Genomic DNA, 17,465 nt, shown 5'->3' with positions numbered 1-17,465 from the left:
CATAGTGTCCCAAGTAGTAGACGGTGTTTCTCCCGGGTAACACCCAGCCGCCCGGTCTGGGGCGGGAGTATTCCACTAAATGTTTATCAAAAATATTCAGGAGTGAAAAAGTCTGTCACACTGCTCGTACTAAGTACAATGTACATATATTGTCCGATCTCCAAAATCAAAACTGATAATTAGCTAACTGTAGCCCTGGTTGGCGGGTCAAAACCCGCGAACATTATGCCTCCATGCAATAGGCTTCGTCCGGCACTTGAGTGAGCAGTTCCTGTGGTACAGGATGCCAGTCTTTGCGGTCTACCTATCCCTGTGCCCTTCACACAGATTAAAACATAGTGACATTCACATACAGTTCCTATTGAGGGTATATATCTTGTTGTCACACTCATATGAGTGGAAGGGGGAGGGTGGGTGAGTAAAGCATTTCGTAGGCAAATGGAGTATACAGAGCCATGATTCACCGATTCTAAGGATCTCAATTCAAACCGTATAATGAGTTAACATGTGGCAAGTTAACATATGGCAATATCTAATGAGAAAACTTGCCTTTGCCTAATTATCTTAGCTAACAGTGGAGCCCTGAAATAAATGGCCACCCAAACTGTCCCTTAGTGAAGTGGATCACCCATCACCCATCTGAGGTGTCACTGTGGGGGAGATACATTCCAATACTCCTAGAGACTCTTGTGCGAAAATAAATAAACTGGGGGGGGGGGGGGACCGGGAAGCACAAATAAGGTGAGCAGGGCCTGAGAAGATTGAGTCAGTGAGTATGTCACCCTCTGTAGTACCAGTATGGAGGGAGTTTAAGTCCAGTAAATGGAAAAGATATCAAAGCTACTGCCCTCCCACCCATGCAAGTCCAATGGGAAACAAAAGCCACTAGGTGGCAGGATGTATACAACCTGAGTGAATAGTTCAGGATATGGAAGTGTCCTGTCTAGCTCTCGTGCTAGGTTGCTGCGATGCAGGCTCGAGAGTGGGTCTTTTCCTCCCCTGGTAGACTTCCACTTGGTCCGTTGAGGCAGTGCTTGGGCTGAGGGTATGGAGGCTTCCGTATACCAGTGCGATATGTCTACGAGGGGCAGGTTGAGGCTCCACTGGAATTCTGGGGCATCTGCCACTGTCCTGATGGAGTGTGTCGTGCCATCTTGGAGCACAGACAATAAGATGGGGTATCTGCATCGGTACTTGATGTTACGGTCTTGCAGGGATAAGTTGATCGGGCGGAGAGCCCTCTGACCTTGCTGCGTTGTCCCCGCCAGGTCTGGAAAAATCTGTTGTTGATTGCAGTGCAGGAGAGTCTTTAGAAAGACGTAGTATGTCCTTCATTTCATAATAATGGATCTGGTAGATTACGTCTCTCAGCGATTCTTATGATAGCCCCTTTGGTCTTAGGACTCTATGCACCCTGTCCAGCAGTATTGGGGAATTTAGGGGCCGCTTTAGTATGTCATTAAATAAATGTTGTAGTGTGGCCGGTAAATCCTCTGGTGTTTCCTGCAGTTCTGTTTTTGAGGTCCTCCTGATTCCTGGCCATCTGTATAAATCTAAGTTCAGGGTTTGTCTGGACTCAATAGCCTTTATGGCTGCGATTGAGATAAGATTTTCCTCCTCCAGCTCCCCCACTCTTTGCCCCATGTGTCGGACATCTTTTGCTAGGGTGGAAACCTGGTCTTGCATAGAGGCCTCTAGTCTGCCCAGCATAGAGGCTAGGTCTAATCTGGAGGGAAGATTTTGTAAGATTTCATGGATCTCCATATCGCCGGCTTTGTGGAGGGTAGTTGGACGCGTTGGATGGCGCCACCATGTTGCCGTCTATGTCAGACATGAGAGCTCTCACTTTGTCCCGAAAATAGTGGTCCAATTCTCCAGATGTTTTACTGGATCCCAGGTCTAGGTAGTCTTGGGGCGCCAGGGATTTCTTTTTATTACCCATGTGATCTTTTGGTCTCGGAGTATCGGGAACTCTCGAAACGTGCGACCACTCACATGAAGACATGCCCCCTCATCAAAAGTCTTTATGTATATCTTTGCACTCAAAAAATAAAGATTTTTTTTTAAAATCCTAAAAACTAAAGGACAACACATTGAGATGAAGTGGTCTGGGTGACTATAGTGTTCCTTTAAGAAAGGCAACAGGAGAGATGACTGGTAAGAGAGGGGGAGTTTTGGGGTCAGATATAAAAAATATGGTGTGGCCAGGGATAATATATCCAATGTCTGTTAACCCCTTAAGGACACATGCCATGTGTGACACGTCATGACTCCCTTTTATTCCAGAAGTTTGGTCCTTAAGGGGTTAATTGTCCAATAAATTGCAGAACACATAAAAACTCAACAAATAAATAACCCTCTTTAACCTAATCCCAAATCCCTTATCTCATAATGCTTCTTGGTATAAAATGATTGGAAAGAATCAATAATTTCATGGGAGTGGCAGTTATTTTTCAAATATGGCAACTACCGCAGTTTTAAAATACTTTCTTAAAGTGCCAGGAAAACAAACTAATTTTCCTGGCACTATAGGGTCATTGGGTCCCCCCCACCCTCAGGGCCCCCCTCCAACTGGGCTGAAGGGGTTAAAACCCTTTCTCCAGTGCTGGGTTCCGTCAGCGCTTGTGACCTCTCCTCCCCCTGCTCACATCAGATCTGAATGCGCATGCGCGGCAAAAGCTGCGCGCGCATTCAAACCGCCCAAAGGAAAGCATTTCTCAATGCTTTCCTACGGACGTCCAGCGTCTTCTCACTGTGATTTTCACAGTGAGAATCGAGGAAGCGCCTCTAGCGGCTGTCAGTGAGACAGCCACTAGAGGCTGGATTAACCCTCAGTGAAACATAGCAGTTTCTCTGAAACTGCTATTATTTCAGCTGCAAGGTTAAAACTAGAGGGACCTGGCACCCAGACCACATCATTCAGCTGAAGTGGTATGAGTGCCTATAGTGGTCTTTTAAGATTATTATTTATGTATTTATTTATTTTGTATTGGAGATTTAAAACTACTAACTAATTTATTATTTGTGAATGATCAAAAATAATTTTGCCTTTTAGTTATGTATATTTGTCTTTTCAACATTTAATTATTTAGATGTTTTTTCTTTAGCTATATTCATAAGCATAAGCTAGAGGAAGGTATAAGAATCTCTCTAACAAAGCCATGGGAAAGCAGCTGAAGACACATTGTGCCGGGTAAGAGAGGACCCCCTCAGGATAAATTGAAACCACAAACATCGTCATATCTTGTTATAACCATGGCCCAGGATCATCAGTAGATAGCAAAATTTACCATCTAGATCCCATGAATGCCTACGGTGAGGGAAAGACTGGGAGTCTACAAGTATGTGGACTACAGAGCTCTCAGTCAAGCTTGGTACTAAAAGCTTTGGTGATACAGTGCTGTCTGCAAGTACTCTCCTCACTACACATCATTCCCCACACCATGGGGATCAGTTCAGAGATCTCTGAGCCAAGCTAACCAGTGATTGAATGCCTATTTTCATCTCACAATCTTCATATTTAGTTACTCTTTTGTCTGTATACCTATTCTTGACCCAAGTAACTAGACGTGTTTTGTTAAAACTTGATAAGTATACAAAAAATGGTGCAGTATTCTCATGCATATTTGTTTATTTTTTGCATATGACTATGCTTTATTGTTTGCATTGTTCCTGTATAACTTGTGTCTACTGCTTGAACCACAAAAAATTGACAGACAAAAACAAAAATACAATTTACCTCCTTTTTCTGCTTGCAGAATGAGAGAAGGGTTGTCTCAAATGTCACTTTAATTCTGGTACAGTGGCTGAATATAATATATCAAAGAAAAGAGCAGACTAATCTTTTTGAAATTTCCATATATGAAGTAATTAAACATATAAACATTTAGAGTTCAACTTAAAATCCCATTGCTACTCCAAGCATGTTGCACAAGAGGATTCATACCTTTTCAGAGTTGTATATGAGTTGCTCGGACAAACACAGAAAGCACAATACATCTATAGTAGGAGTGCAAAGTAATTTTGAGCTTCTGAAAGAATATCAACAAAGTGCTTTGTATACTATCGGAAGAGCCACCCCTTTCACTACAGCTTTATGCTATACCAATTTTTCCTTTGCTCATACTTTCAGCTCCAACTGACATCTTCAAAACTCTGCTACTCCTCCTCTTCCCATTCTTCATGGGATTCAAACTACTCTTCGTTCACTCTACTAATAATTCGCATTGAAACACATATACCAGAAACAACAAATGGAAAAACCCTTATAAGGCGGATACAAAAACCTAACTTAGAGTTACAAACAATCTTAGCACAAATATAGCTGAGACCTACATAATCGTTGCCACCTATTTTGTGCCTTATTTAAGACTATTATGTTAATGCTAAAGTTACCTGTATTCAACGCTCAAAAAATATTGCAATGTTCTGTGTGCGACAACTGTCTCTTATGTGAATGTGAACTATATTATTGTGTTTGCTAACCTCGCTAAAAAATGGCAAAAATAAAATTTAAAAAACAACAAAAATAAACTGTGCTACTCCTATAGGCCTTCTTTTACTGTCCGTGAGATTATCTCCAATATTTATTCAATTGAAAAAAACATAAAAAGCATACTTTTTAAAAAGGCATATCAAATGACAGAACAGATAACTTCTCACTAGACTTTTGCATTTGGGATTGGCCTGTTAGCAATTCATCTGAATTTTGGGAGAAGTAGTCCAAATTCCATAACTCCATATTGCCATATGACCAAATTACAAAACAAATGAAACGGCAATATATGAGCCATTCATTTGTTTTGTGATTAATGATAAGAGGACAGCCACTAAAGCTAAACACATTAAAAAAATAAAAAAAATAATAAATAGATAATCTAAAAAAATAAAAAAAACAAATAAGTGAATAAATAAATAAACCAGGGATCATTGAGTATGAATGCTTAAAATTTGCTACTGTATGGTCAAAAGTAACCAAAGGCTCAAAAATCTAATGTTGACTGAATGTGAACGGAATTTGAATGGTAAAATACCATTCTATTCAGTTAGGATTCCGCTGTTAGCTTCAGTAAATATGAGAATTATAATACATATACAGTACGCTGATAGACAAATTCTCTCACCCTCTTTTTAATCTGATTAGTTTTTGCTGAAATGTCAGATGGCCAAAATTTGACAAGGTCTATTTCTCATTGATCTCCATATTTTTTACAAAACCAATTGTTTTGATTATCTGCAGGTGTAATATAATGTTTATAAATTTTATATTATAAATGTAGCTTGTAGAAAAAAAAATCTCTTTGTTTTATGTAATTATCCTCTACTGCTTTTAGACTACAAGCTTACTTGAGAATGGTTATCATTACCTTTTTTCGTTCCGATATGCTCAAATTGTCTTTTTGATTTCTCTTGTTCATCCATCCATGCATTGAGGTAAACACCAATAATTGGTGTTTGCCTCACCATCTAAACAAATGTTCCAATGTACCTTGAAGATACTTATTCCATTGATCTCTGCTCCTGTTGATTTAACATGAAGGGACTGTGATATATTTCTTCTTTGTTGACTGTGCTATAGCAGTGATTCTCAGAACTGTTTATAATGTAATACATGGATTTTTATTGTCTAATAAGTAAAGATCATTTAGAAATGGATACAAATTTACCCAATATCTGCCTTGGGTAGATATAAAACAGTGCAAATTGTTAAGTCTTTTTGTAGAATGCATGCTAACAATGTTATTTTTGTTAGCGATATAGTGCCTTGACAAAGGAATAAGGATAAGGATGTAAAGAAAGAGGCAAGCTTAAGACCATTATTAGTATAATTAAGATATGTAAAATTGTGCTTTGATAAAGCATATTGTATCTAATAGACATGTGCATTTGTTTTTGTACAAATATGATCTCGTCCGAAAATTCGTGTTTTTCGTATTTATTTACTAAAACGAAAACAAAAGCCCTACAAATGAAATATAAAGGAAACAAAAGGGCAAATGCTGAATGCATTATAGTTTTGTTTAATTCGTTTAATAGACTCCATGCTGCAGGGGAATAAATCACCATAGCACGGAGAAAACTCACTGCGCCTGCGCAAAAAAAACCAAAAAAAACAAGGAGGGAGCCGGCAGCACTACCAGCTCCCTCCTTGTAATAAATAACTATTCCTACCCCCCCTGCATTAAAACATATGGGGTCACTATGACCCATATATTGATAAAAGGGAGGTTAAATCCTCCAGCATGCCACTACTATTGCTGCCCAGTCGCTAGTGCAATAAGGGGGGACCTGGCACAAAAAAATAAACGCAGAAAAAAATTAAAATATTGACGGTAAATATCAAAGCAATCAGAGTGATCTGACAGGTAAATGAAGAGATTGCCAGTGCCCGTGAATATAGATTATTTTCACCCCTTGCAGCTTGAACCTCGGGAGCTTTCCAGAGATGCATCCTTGTGGCTCAAGCGTCAGGCCAGGTCCCCCCCATGTACAGGCTCTATAGCGTGCTCGAATGCTAAAGGGTCAAGTGGGGTGAGGGGGGTATTTTCATTGGTGGGGGAATGACTAGAGGCTTGGGACACCCTAGTCACTTTATTATTTGTGGTCCCCATCCGCCGGTCATGGATGGGGACCTGGGGGGGACATTAGGTCTCCCCCAATATTTATTTATTTAGGGTCCCCTTGACGTTGGCAGGCGGGCATTCCCTCCAATGGCCATTGGAGCAACTAAATGACCTCCATTTGTCTAAATATACATAGGGATTAAGGAGAAAGCGCAAGTAACATTTTCTTTTCTTTGGTTTTTACTATATATTGGGGCTGATGTGTATTGTAGTCGTTGCTGCTGGCCCAGCAGTAATGGGACTAAGCGCAGGACTTCTCTTTTTGTATTTGTATTTACTTTGTATCACACAGCCTGGTTACAATGCTGCTGCCCATCCCATGTGTTCCCTATTAAGGGTTAATAAGTATAGGGGTGTATATAAAAAATACCCCTTTCTGTCTCATTAGAGATATCTTTGCCAGAAGCTCAAGGAAGCAGGCTGAAGGGTCAGTGTTAGGACCCGCTTAGGGGGGTCTGCCTTGACGTTGGCAGGCGGGCATTCCCTCCAATGGCCATTGGAGCAACTAAATGACCTCCATTTGTCTAAATATACATAGGGATTAAGGAGAAAGCGCAAGTAACATTTTCTTTTCTTTGGTTTTTACTATATATTGGGGCTGATGTGTATTGTAGTCATTGCTGCTGGCCCAGCAGTAATGGGACTAAGCGCAGGACTTCTCTTTTTGTAATGGTTGCAGCCATGGCACCCATGTATGACAATGGATATATTGAGATATATTGATATATTGAGATATATTGAGATATATTGACAATTGTATTTGAGAACATCTATATCTTGGAACCATCGATAGTATTGCACCATATACAAGGTACATTGACAACATCTTTATGTTGGTAAAAGGCATGACCACTGATGTGGAACTCATGGTTCAATCTATCAACAGAGCCACTAATAACATCGAACTTACGGTAACAATGAGCCCACAACAGGTTGAGTTTTTAGATGTACGCGTCTACCAAGAGGGTTCCACACTAGCCCACACTCTGTTTTCTAAGTCCACAGATAGAAACACGTTACTTCACACAACCAGCTTTAATTCCAGGGCCCTGAGAGAGTCTCTGCCTTATTCACAGTTCTTATGTGTATTCAGAAATAATTCTAATCTTGATAACACACGTACTCAAATTGCCTCTATGTGGGACAAATTTGTACGTAGAGGCTACAAGGAGAATACACTTCTGAGGGCATTGCAGAAATGTCAAGATGATGGAGTGGGTGACAGCACTAAGGTACTAATACCAAGGACGGTATTTCCAACTACGTATACAATAGCATCACCAGAGTTTAAGAAAATTATAAATAACAATTGGGTGCTCATCCACACTCAGGGAAACAATACACGATCAAACTGTAGCGGTACTTACCTTATCCAGGGGCCGGACGCGGTCCTCTCTTCAAGCCGCGCGCGGTCCTGCGGCTGCACGAGCCGCGCGCGGCTCGTCCGACTGTTCAGACAGGAAGGCGGGCAGTGACCGCGAGAAGCGGTCACGTGTCCCGCCTGCAGCTAAGAGCGCGCCGCGAATCTCGGGCGCGCTCTTAAAGAGACAGTGGGAGCCTAAATTGCAAAAAGGCTCCCATTGGCTCCTGTCATGCCAATCACCCCATACACTTACCTGTTGGGGGAGTGGAAGTGACAGGAGCCAATCACATTAGTTTGAAGGCTACTTATACTTACCCTTTTCCCTTAGTTCGTTGCCCTATCGTGGTTTCTGCTACAGTTCCCTTTAGTGCTTGTTGTGTTCAGTTGTGTTTCTCCGTATTTGACCTTGGCTTTGTATTCTGACTTCGTTTTCGCTTTATCCTATTCTGTACTGTTTGCCGGCTTGCTGATTCCTGTGTACCAGTCCCCGGCTAGTTTTCGTTTACGCTGTCTCTTTGTGCCCTTGACCTCGGATCGTTCCTGACTCTGTCTTATCCTATTACGTCGAGTCCGGCCACTCTAAGGTCCGGTAGACGTATCTCTCCTCTGTACTGTCTTCTGTTAGGCTGGATCCTGCGTGTAGGGGTATATACTCGTTACATTACGATAGGGCCATGGACCCCGCAGATTTAGCTCAACAGATGGCGACCCATGAGGCTAGATTTGTAGAGCAGGATCACCGTATGGATCAAATAGCTCAGGCTCTCCAGACGCTCTTAGCTAGAACCATTCCAGCAACCGCACCTAACCCTCCTGCACCCCTGCTTCCTGAAGTATCGACTATGCCTAACGCTACAGCACATTTAACGCCTCCTCCTAGGTATGGAGGGGATTCTAAGACATGCAGAGGGTTCATTAACCAAATAGAGTTTCATTTTGAAATGTATCCACGTTCATTTCCCACAGAGAGGTCTAAAGTTGGGTTCTTTATGCACCAACTTACCGACAAAGCACTTGAATGGGCAAACCCTATTTGGGAGGCTAATGGACCTATGGTGCATAACTTTCACAGTTTCCTAACAGCTTTTCGCAGAACTTTTGATACTATGAAAAGGTCTAAGAATGCCGCTAGAGCATTAATGAGGGTTAAACAGGGTTCTAGGTCTGTGGCTGATTACGCTATACAGTTTCGTACCCTTGCCTCACAGGTCGATTGGACCAATAATGGGTTAACTACGGCCTTCATGGAAGGTTTATCAGACTCTATATTGGATGAGGTAGCAGCTAAGGAGCTTCCTATTGCCTTAGAGGACCTTATTGACTACCTCATCGATATAGATAATAGGATTCGTGACAGGCTCTATACTAAGAACAGGAATAGACGTTTTGTTACACCTATTCAACCCAGAGTTAATATACCGGAGAGTGTTAAAGTATCTGAAGAGGAACCTATGCAATTAGGGGTTGCCAAACTCTCAGATACTGAGAAATTACATAGGAGAAGGGAGGGACTCTGCCTATATTGTGGTAAGAGAGACCATATGGTAAAGGAGTGTCCTCTGCTCCCGGAAAACTCTCGCACCTAAGACCTTATAGGGGACTGGCCTTGGGTGTGATTTCTAAGTCTCCTACATTGCCTCCTAACCGACTGCTTCTCCCTGTTTCTTTACATATGGGAGAGAGTTGTATGGTTGAAAACATAGACGCCCTGGTTGATTCTGGGGCAGCCGAGAACTTTATAGACTCTGGTTTTGTAAAGAGAAACAATATTCCCATCAGAGAGAAGGAGATACCCTTGGCCGTTGAGGCCATAGATGGTAGACCATTGATATCTCCTGTTGTTACTCACGAGACTGCACCGCTACACATGTACACAGGGGTTCTACACTATGAAACCATTCGGTTCCAGGTCATCACCTCTCCCTCTTCACAGTTGGTGTTAGGGTATCCATGGTTACGTGCCCACAATCCCATTTTTGACTGGGAGACAGGGCAGATAAAATCATGGAGTGAAGCCTGCCATGAGTCATGTACTATTGAAGTCACGCCTGTGAATTCTATTAACGTTCCTACTGTTCCTCCTTTATCTACGACAATACCCTCTCAGTATTTAACTTTAAAGACTGTCTTTGATAAAAGAGAGGCTGACAAATTACCGCCTCACAGACCCTACGATTGTGCTATTGATTTGTTGCCTGGTACTATACCTCCTAAGGGCAGGGTGTACCCCCTATCGGTTCAAGAAAACCGTGTCATGGAGGAGTACATTAAAGAGTCATTAGACAAGGGATTTATTAGAAGATCCTCTTCTCCGGCTGGAGCGGGGTTCTTCTTTGTATCAAAGAAAGAAGGTGATTTAAGACCTTGCATTGATTATAGAGGTCTTAACAAGATCACCATCAAAAATGCTTACCCTATACCTCTAATAACAGAATTGTTTGACAGGCTCAAACATGCTACGGTATTCACCAAATTAGATCTTAGAGGAGCATACAATTTGATACGTATTAAAAAGGACCACGAATGGAAGACAGCCTTTAACACTCGGTCAGGTCATTATGAGTATACCGTCATGCCATTTGGGCTTTGCAATGCCCCAGCAGTGTTCCAAGAATTTATTAATGATGTCTTAAGGGACTTTATTCACTCATTTGTTATTGTGTACTTGGATGACATTTTAATATATTCTACTGACATTCACGCTCATCACAGACATGTTACAACAGTTCTGAAGACCCTTCTTGCTAATGGTCTTTATTGCAAATTAGAAAAATGTCTATTCGACCAGTCCGAGGTCCAGTTTTTAGGGTATTTGATTTCCGCCGAGGGTTTTCGGATGGATCCCCAGAAGCTCGCTGCAGTCATAGAATGGCCTCTGCCGCAAGGTCTGAAAGCCATCCAACGTTTTCTGGGTTTCTCTAATTATTATAGACGTTTTATCAAAGGTTTTTCGTCTATAGTAGCGCCTATAACTCGTATGACTAAAAAGGATGGCAATACACGTGTCTGGTCTACTGAGGCACTTCAGGCTTTTGACTTTCTTAAAACTACGTTCGCCTCTGCCCCTATTTTACAGCATCCTGTCCCCTCATTGCCATATATACTTGAGGTTGATGCTTCCGATATAGGGGTAGGTGCTGTCTTATCCCAAAGAGAGTCTCCTGACAAGCCATTGCATCCTTGTGGCTTCTTTTCTAAACAAATGGCCAAGGCAGAGAGGAATTATGATGTGGGTAATCGCGAACTCCTTGCTATCATTTTAGCACTCAAAGAATGGAGACATTTGCTAGAAGGAACTAAGGATCCTATTCTCATATTTACAGATCATAAGAACCTATCCTACCTTAGCGAAGCTAAAAGATTGTCTTCAAGGCAGGCTAGGTGGTCACTGTTCTTGTCTCATTTTAATTATATAATCACCTATAGGCCAGGTGACCGGAACACCAAAGCGGACGCTCTGTCCAGACAATTCGAGACTATTGACAAACAGGAGATTGATGTCACTCCTGTCATTCCCCCAGACAGGATAATAGCAACTACTATATTGTCTATTTCCTCGTCCCTCTTGCAGGCCATACAAGCGAAACAAGGCATGGCACCCAGCGAGAGGCCTAATGATAAATTGTTCGTTGACATTCCCGAGAGACGGGATATTCTGTCACTTTATCACGATACTAAGACTGCTGGACATCCTGGTATTTCCAAAACAGTGTCAGCCGTTTCTCGGTATTTCTGGTGGGATACCTTACGTAAGGATGTTACTGACTATATAAGTGCTTGTACTACTTGTGCATGTATGAAAACCTCTCGTAGAGTTCCTTGTGGGCTGTTGCATCCGTTGCCCGTTCCCGAGAGACCTTGGTCTAATCTATCAATGGATTTTATTGTTGAATTACCCCCTTCGAATGGTAACACAGTCATCCTAATGATAGTAGATCGGTTTTCCAAAATGGCTCACTTTGTGTCTCTTCGCAAGTTGCCCACTTCCAAGGAATTGGCTCTTATCTTCGCTAGAGAAGTGTTTCGATTACATGGTATTCCCTTATCTATTGTATCCGATAGGGGTAGCCAATTTATTTCCAGGTTCTGGAAAGCCTTTTGTTCGGAGATGGGTATTTCCCTCTCATTTTCTTCCGCTTACCATCCCCAGTCTAATGGAGCTGCTGAACGTGCCAACCAGTCTCTTGAGCAGTACCTCCGTTGTTTTGTGTCTCACCATCAGGACAATTGGTCTGACCTGCTTCCTTGGGCTGAATTTGCTCGGAATAATGCCACTCATGATTCTTCCGGCAAAAGCCCTTTTTACGTTGTCTATGGCCAGCATCCCGTTGTTCTTCCGGCTGCATTCTCCTCTCAGGGCATGCCAGTTCTGGATGAGCATTTGGCTGGTTTGCGTAATACTTGGGAGCAGGTTCAGCGTTCTTTGGTGGACTCTGCTGCCCGCCAGAAGGCTCAGGCTGACAAGCATCGCAGAGCGGCTCCTTCCTATGTTGTGGGGGACAGGGTTTTGCTTTCCACACGGAATATTCGCCTCCGGGTGCCTTCTATGAAATTGGCTCCCCGCTTCATTGGTCCTTATCGCATTATACATAAGGTTAATCCCGTTTCTTATGCCTTGGGTCTGCCTAAGAATCTGCGTATACCCAATGTATTTCACACCTCTTTGTTGAAGCCTTACGTACGCAACCGCTATACCCGGCATACTCCCCCTCCCCCTCCTGTCTCTGTGGAGGGTCATGAGGAGTTCGAAGTATCTGCTGTTATTGACTCTCGTTTTCTTAGGGGTCGGCTTCAGTACTTGGTACATTGGAAGGGTTATGGGCCTGAGGAGCGCAGTTGGATTTCTGCGGATGCTGTTCATGCTCCCCGCCTTGTACGTTCTTTCCATTCGCGTTTTCCTGCCAGGCCTGGTCCTGCCCGCCCGGAGGGCGTGTCCTCAGGGGGGGGTACTGTAGCGGTACTTACCTTATCCAGGGGCCGGACGCGGTCCTCTCTTCAAGCCGCGCGCGGTCCTGCGGCTGCACGAGCCGCGCGCGGCTCGTCCGACTGTTCAGACAGGAAGGCGGGCAGTGACCGCGAGAAGCGGTCACGTGTCCCGCCTGCAGCTAAGAGCGCGCCGCGAATCTCGGGCGCGCTCTTAAAGAGACAGTGGGAGCCTAAATTGCAAAAAGGCTCCCATTGGCTCCTGTCATGCCAATCACCCCATACACTTACCTGTTGGGGGAGTGGAAGTGACAGGAGCCAATCACATTAGTTTGAAGGCTACTTATACTTACCCTTTTCCCTTAGTTCGTTGCCCTATCGTGGTTTCTGCTACAGTTCCCTTTAGTGCTTGTTGTGTTCAGTTGTGTTTCTCCGTATTTGACCTTGGCTTTGTATTCTGACTTCGTTTTCGCTTTATCCTATTCTGTACTGTTTGCCGGCTTGCTGATTCCTGTGTACCAGTCCCCGGCTAGTTTTCGTTTACGCTGTCTCTTTGTGCCCTTGACCTCGGATCGTTCCTGACTCTGTCTTATCCTATTACGTCGAGTCCGGCCACTCTAAGGTCCGGTAGACGTATCTCTCCTCTGTACTGTCTTCTGTTAGGCTGGATCCTGCGTGTAGGGGTATATACTCGTTACACAAACATTGGTTAACATGTAACTCAGACTTTATTGTCTACAAGTTACTGTGCCCATGTGGGCTAGTCTACATAGGCAAAACTGACCTACCTCTGCGTGAGAGGATCAGAAACCACAGATCCAGTATCCGCATGGCATATAGGGACAACAAGACTGAACAACCTGTGGCAAAACATTTTCTGGATATGGGCCACACGATGCCCTCTTTGAAACTGATGGCTATTGATCATATACCTCCACCATGGAGGCGGGGTGATCGCAGAAAAACCTTTGCTCCAATGTGAACTGTTCTGGATTAGGACCCTCAACACAGTTTACCCGCATGGCCTGAATGAAAAATATTCATTATCACTTTTTTTTATAAAGTGTGCTGCATGATGTTGTATTAATGCATCATACTTGCTTATATCTGTTCCTGTTTTGAGGCATTGGCAATGGTATGAAATGTCCCGCCTTGGGGGTTAGGCATTTCTTACTATGCATGTATGTCTTCATTGAAACACTATGTTTACTTAGCAGTCGCAGATATGGTTCCATGCATGTGATGGTAATATTTCCCACTTAAAGGACTGGTTACCCTATGAGATTGCCCACCCTTGGGGATAGGCTTCTCCGTCTTCCCAGATTTTGTCTTCAGCTGGATGTTTACTAACACCTTGGAACATTGGTGACATGCATAATGGTATCCATCTTTACGTTGTTTTTTACAGGACTTTCCCTGGTGGCTAGGTCCTTGTATCTTCCTATGGCATTTGGGTCCTCAGCTTTGAGCAATATTTTTTTCTACTTTATCTTTGATACTTTGTTAGCTGCAGGCCCATGATCATGTATTCAGTAGCCTGGATTTGAGTTTATTATGCAAATTGTGTTGCCTAGCATTAGGTGAAGGGCTGTTTAAGGTGCCACCCTGAAAGACAGCACCAATAGCTTCACTTCATACATTTGTGAGCTTGGAATTTTTCTGAATAGCTTTTTATGAATTAGTACTTATTTTGTTGAAGCTTCCTTGCTATCCACCCTTATAGGAGGTAATACATCTCTGGATGGAAAGCGAAAAAGAGAGAATTCTCATAGGATAATACAGCAGAGCATCAATTAAAATAGTATATATAAATTAAGGTTTGTTTCACACTCACATTTTCATGAGTCTGTTTCTTTAACTGGCTCTGGTAAAAAAAAACTTGAGTGTGACACTGGAGAAAAGGGCAGGAATAGCAGCAACTGTTCCCTCAGGAGTAAAGCAGAAGAGAAGCAGGATAAATTTAAAATGTATCACATGTATTTATGAAAACGTAAGTAATAAAAACCTTACATTGAGGTACACATAATATTACCAAGTGGTATTCACAAGCAGCACAATGCGTTTCAACGAATTAATGTCTTCCTCAGGTACTATAACCTTAGTGCAGTAGAAGTCTCCCTTTTAAATCCATTTTGGCGCCAAACAAACACCTGTGTCCGCCCTTTCTGTATCGGCACACCTCGTGGCCCCCATCTTGGTGCTCGCGAGGGTGACATATAGTGCATAGTAGTAAGTAAAAGAAAAAATACAAAATATACAGTAAGGGAAAAAGTATTTGATCCCCTGCTGATTTTGAATGTTTGCCCACCAACAAAGAAATGATTAGTCTATAATTTTTGGTAGGTGTATTTTAACAGTGAAAGATCTCACCTCGTGGAGTTTCAATGATCATGACAGCGATGAGGAATCAGCCCAGATCTACACGGGAGGGTCTTGTAAATAATCTCAAAGCAGCTGAGACCATAGTTATGAAGAAAACAATTGGTAACACACTATGATGTGAAGGACTGAAATCCTGCAGCACCAGGAAAGTCCCCCAGCTCAAGAAAGCAGATGTACAGGCCATCTGAAGTTTGCCAATGAACAATGATTTGGAGGAGAACTTGGTGAAAGTGAAGAGGTCAGATGAGACCAAAATCAAGCTCTTTGGCATCAACTCAATTGCCATGTTTGGAGGAGGAGGAATGCTGCCTATGACCCTAAGAACACCTTCCCCAACGTCAAACATGGAGGTGGAAACATTATGCTTTGGGAGTGGTTTCCTTCAAAGGGAACAGGACAACTGTACCGCATCAAAGGGACGATGGACGAACCATGTACCGTCAAATCTTGGGTGAGAACCTCCTTCCCTCAGCCAGGGCATTCAAAATGAGTCGTGGATGGGTATTCCAGCATGACAATGACCCAAAACACACAGCCAAGACAACAAAGGAGTGGTTTAACAAGAAGCACATTAAGGTCCTGGAGTCCATGAAGGTTTGAGTTGCCAAACGTCAGCCTCAAAATCTTAATGACTTGGAGAGGATCTGCAGAGAGGAGAGGGACAAAATCCCTCCTGAGATGTGTGCAAACCTGGTGGCCAACTACAAGAAACGTCTGACCTCTGTGATTGCCAACAAGGGTTTTGCCACCAAGTGCTAAGTCGAAGGGGTCAGATACTTATTTCACTCATTGACATGCAAATCAATTTATAACTTTTTGACTTGTGTTTTTCTGGATTTTTTTTGTTATTCTGTCTCTCACTGTTAAAAAACACCTACCAATAAAATTATAGACGGATCATTTCTTTGTCAGTGGGAAAACATTCAAAAATCAGCAGGGGGTCAAATACTTTTTCCACATGACTGAAATATGTATAAAATACATGAACATCTTATCAATATTTAACCCCTTTGGGGAGAGAGTTTCTAAGTCAAATATCCATTTAATCTCAGTCTTATTCAGTAATCTGACACGATTACCCCACCTCCCCCCCCCCCCCGGGTTTTTCCACTTTTTGTATACCAGTACAATTTAAAACTTTAAAATCTCCATTGTGCATTTCATTTACATGAACTGGAAAATAATTACTTATCATTTTATTTTATATATTTCTTAAATGTTCTCCAATTCTAATTTGTAATGGTCTTGTGATCCTCCCTACATATTGGAGGCCACATTTACACGTTAAATCCTTATCCTGTTTTAAAATATGCTTTGGACATTAAAATCACAAATCAAATTGACTTGGTAATTTTGTTGTTAATCTGTTGATTTGTTATTGTATACTAATAGGTCTTTTTTGTTTGTGGAGAACTTTCCACTGTTTGTCTACTTCCTCACTATCATATTCCTTTTGGGAGAATTGTTTTTTTTTGTTTTTTTTTGATTGTTGTATAAAATCCTCATTATTCTTACAATTCCTTCTTAATCTAGTAAAGTGCCTTTTTGGAATATTCGTGAGCCATGTTCTAAAATGGCAACTCTCTTTTTCTATATAACTGTTATCATTATCTGGTGTTTCTTTCCTTGTAGACCAGGAGAGGTCTTCAAACCTCTATATAGCCATCAGCAGATTAATAGTCTGGACTATTCCCAGTCTACTATGCACTAGGGTTCAATGTCCTTATGATGTGTGTGTCGTCATATTGCTTTCATAATATTTGAAATCTTGTGTATTTCTTTCCCTCCTTTGGTTATTATTTAGGGTATTACCCATTTTTTGTGCTGCCATGGATATAGCCAGGAAAAAGGAAAAATTATTACTACTTACGGTAATTTTCTTTTCCTAGTCATAAGCCATGGCAGCACAAAGGATATCGCTGTAAACAAGACTGAAGGTCGGAGGGGTAGGAAGGGTTACTTATACCTTTTATTTTAATTAGGTTTCTGTCGAAATAGGGATAATTGTTGTACTGCTATGGCCTTTGACATATGGCCATGAAAAGTAAAAAGTAAGTAGGAAGACATTTTCATATATATATTGAAAAAGACCCGTCAGGGTCGAAACGTCGGTCGATTTTTGCATACACTTAATGGATTAATAAAGCACAATTTTTTCATTTACACGAAGACCT

This window comes from Pelobates fuscus, chromosome 6, assembly GCF_036172605.1.
Source record: "Pelobates fuscus isolate aPelFus1 chromosome 6, aPelFus1.pri, whole genome shotgun sequence".
Lineage (NCBI taxonomy): Eukaryota > Metazoa > Chordata > Amphibia > Anura > Pelobatidae > Pelobates > Pelobates fuscus.
This window is presented reverse-complemented; position numbering follows the sequence as displayed.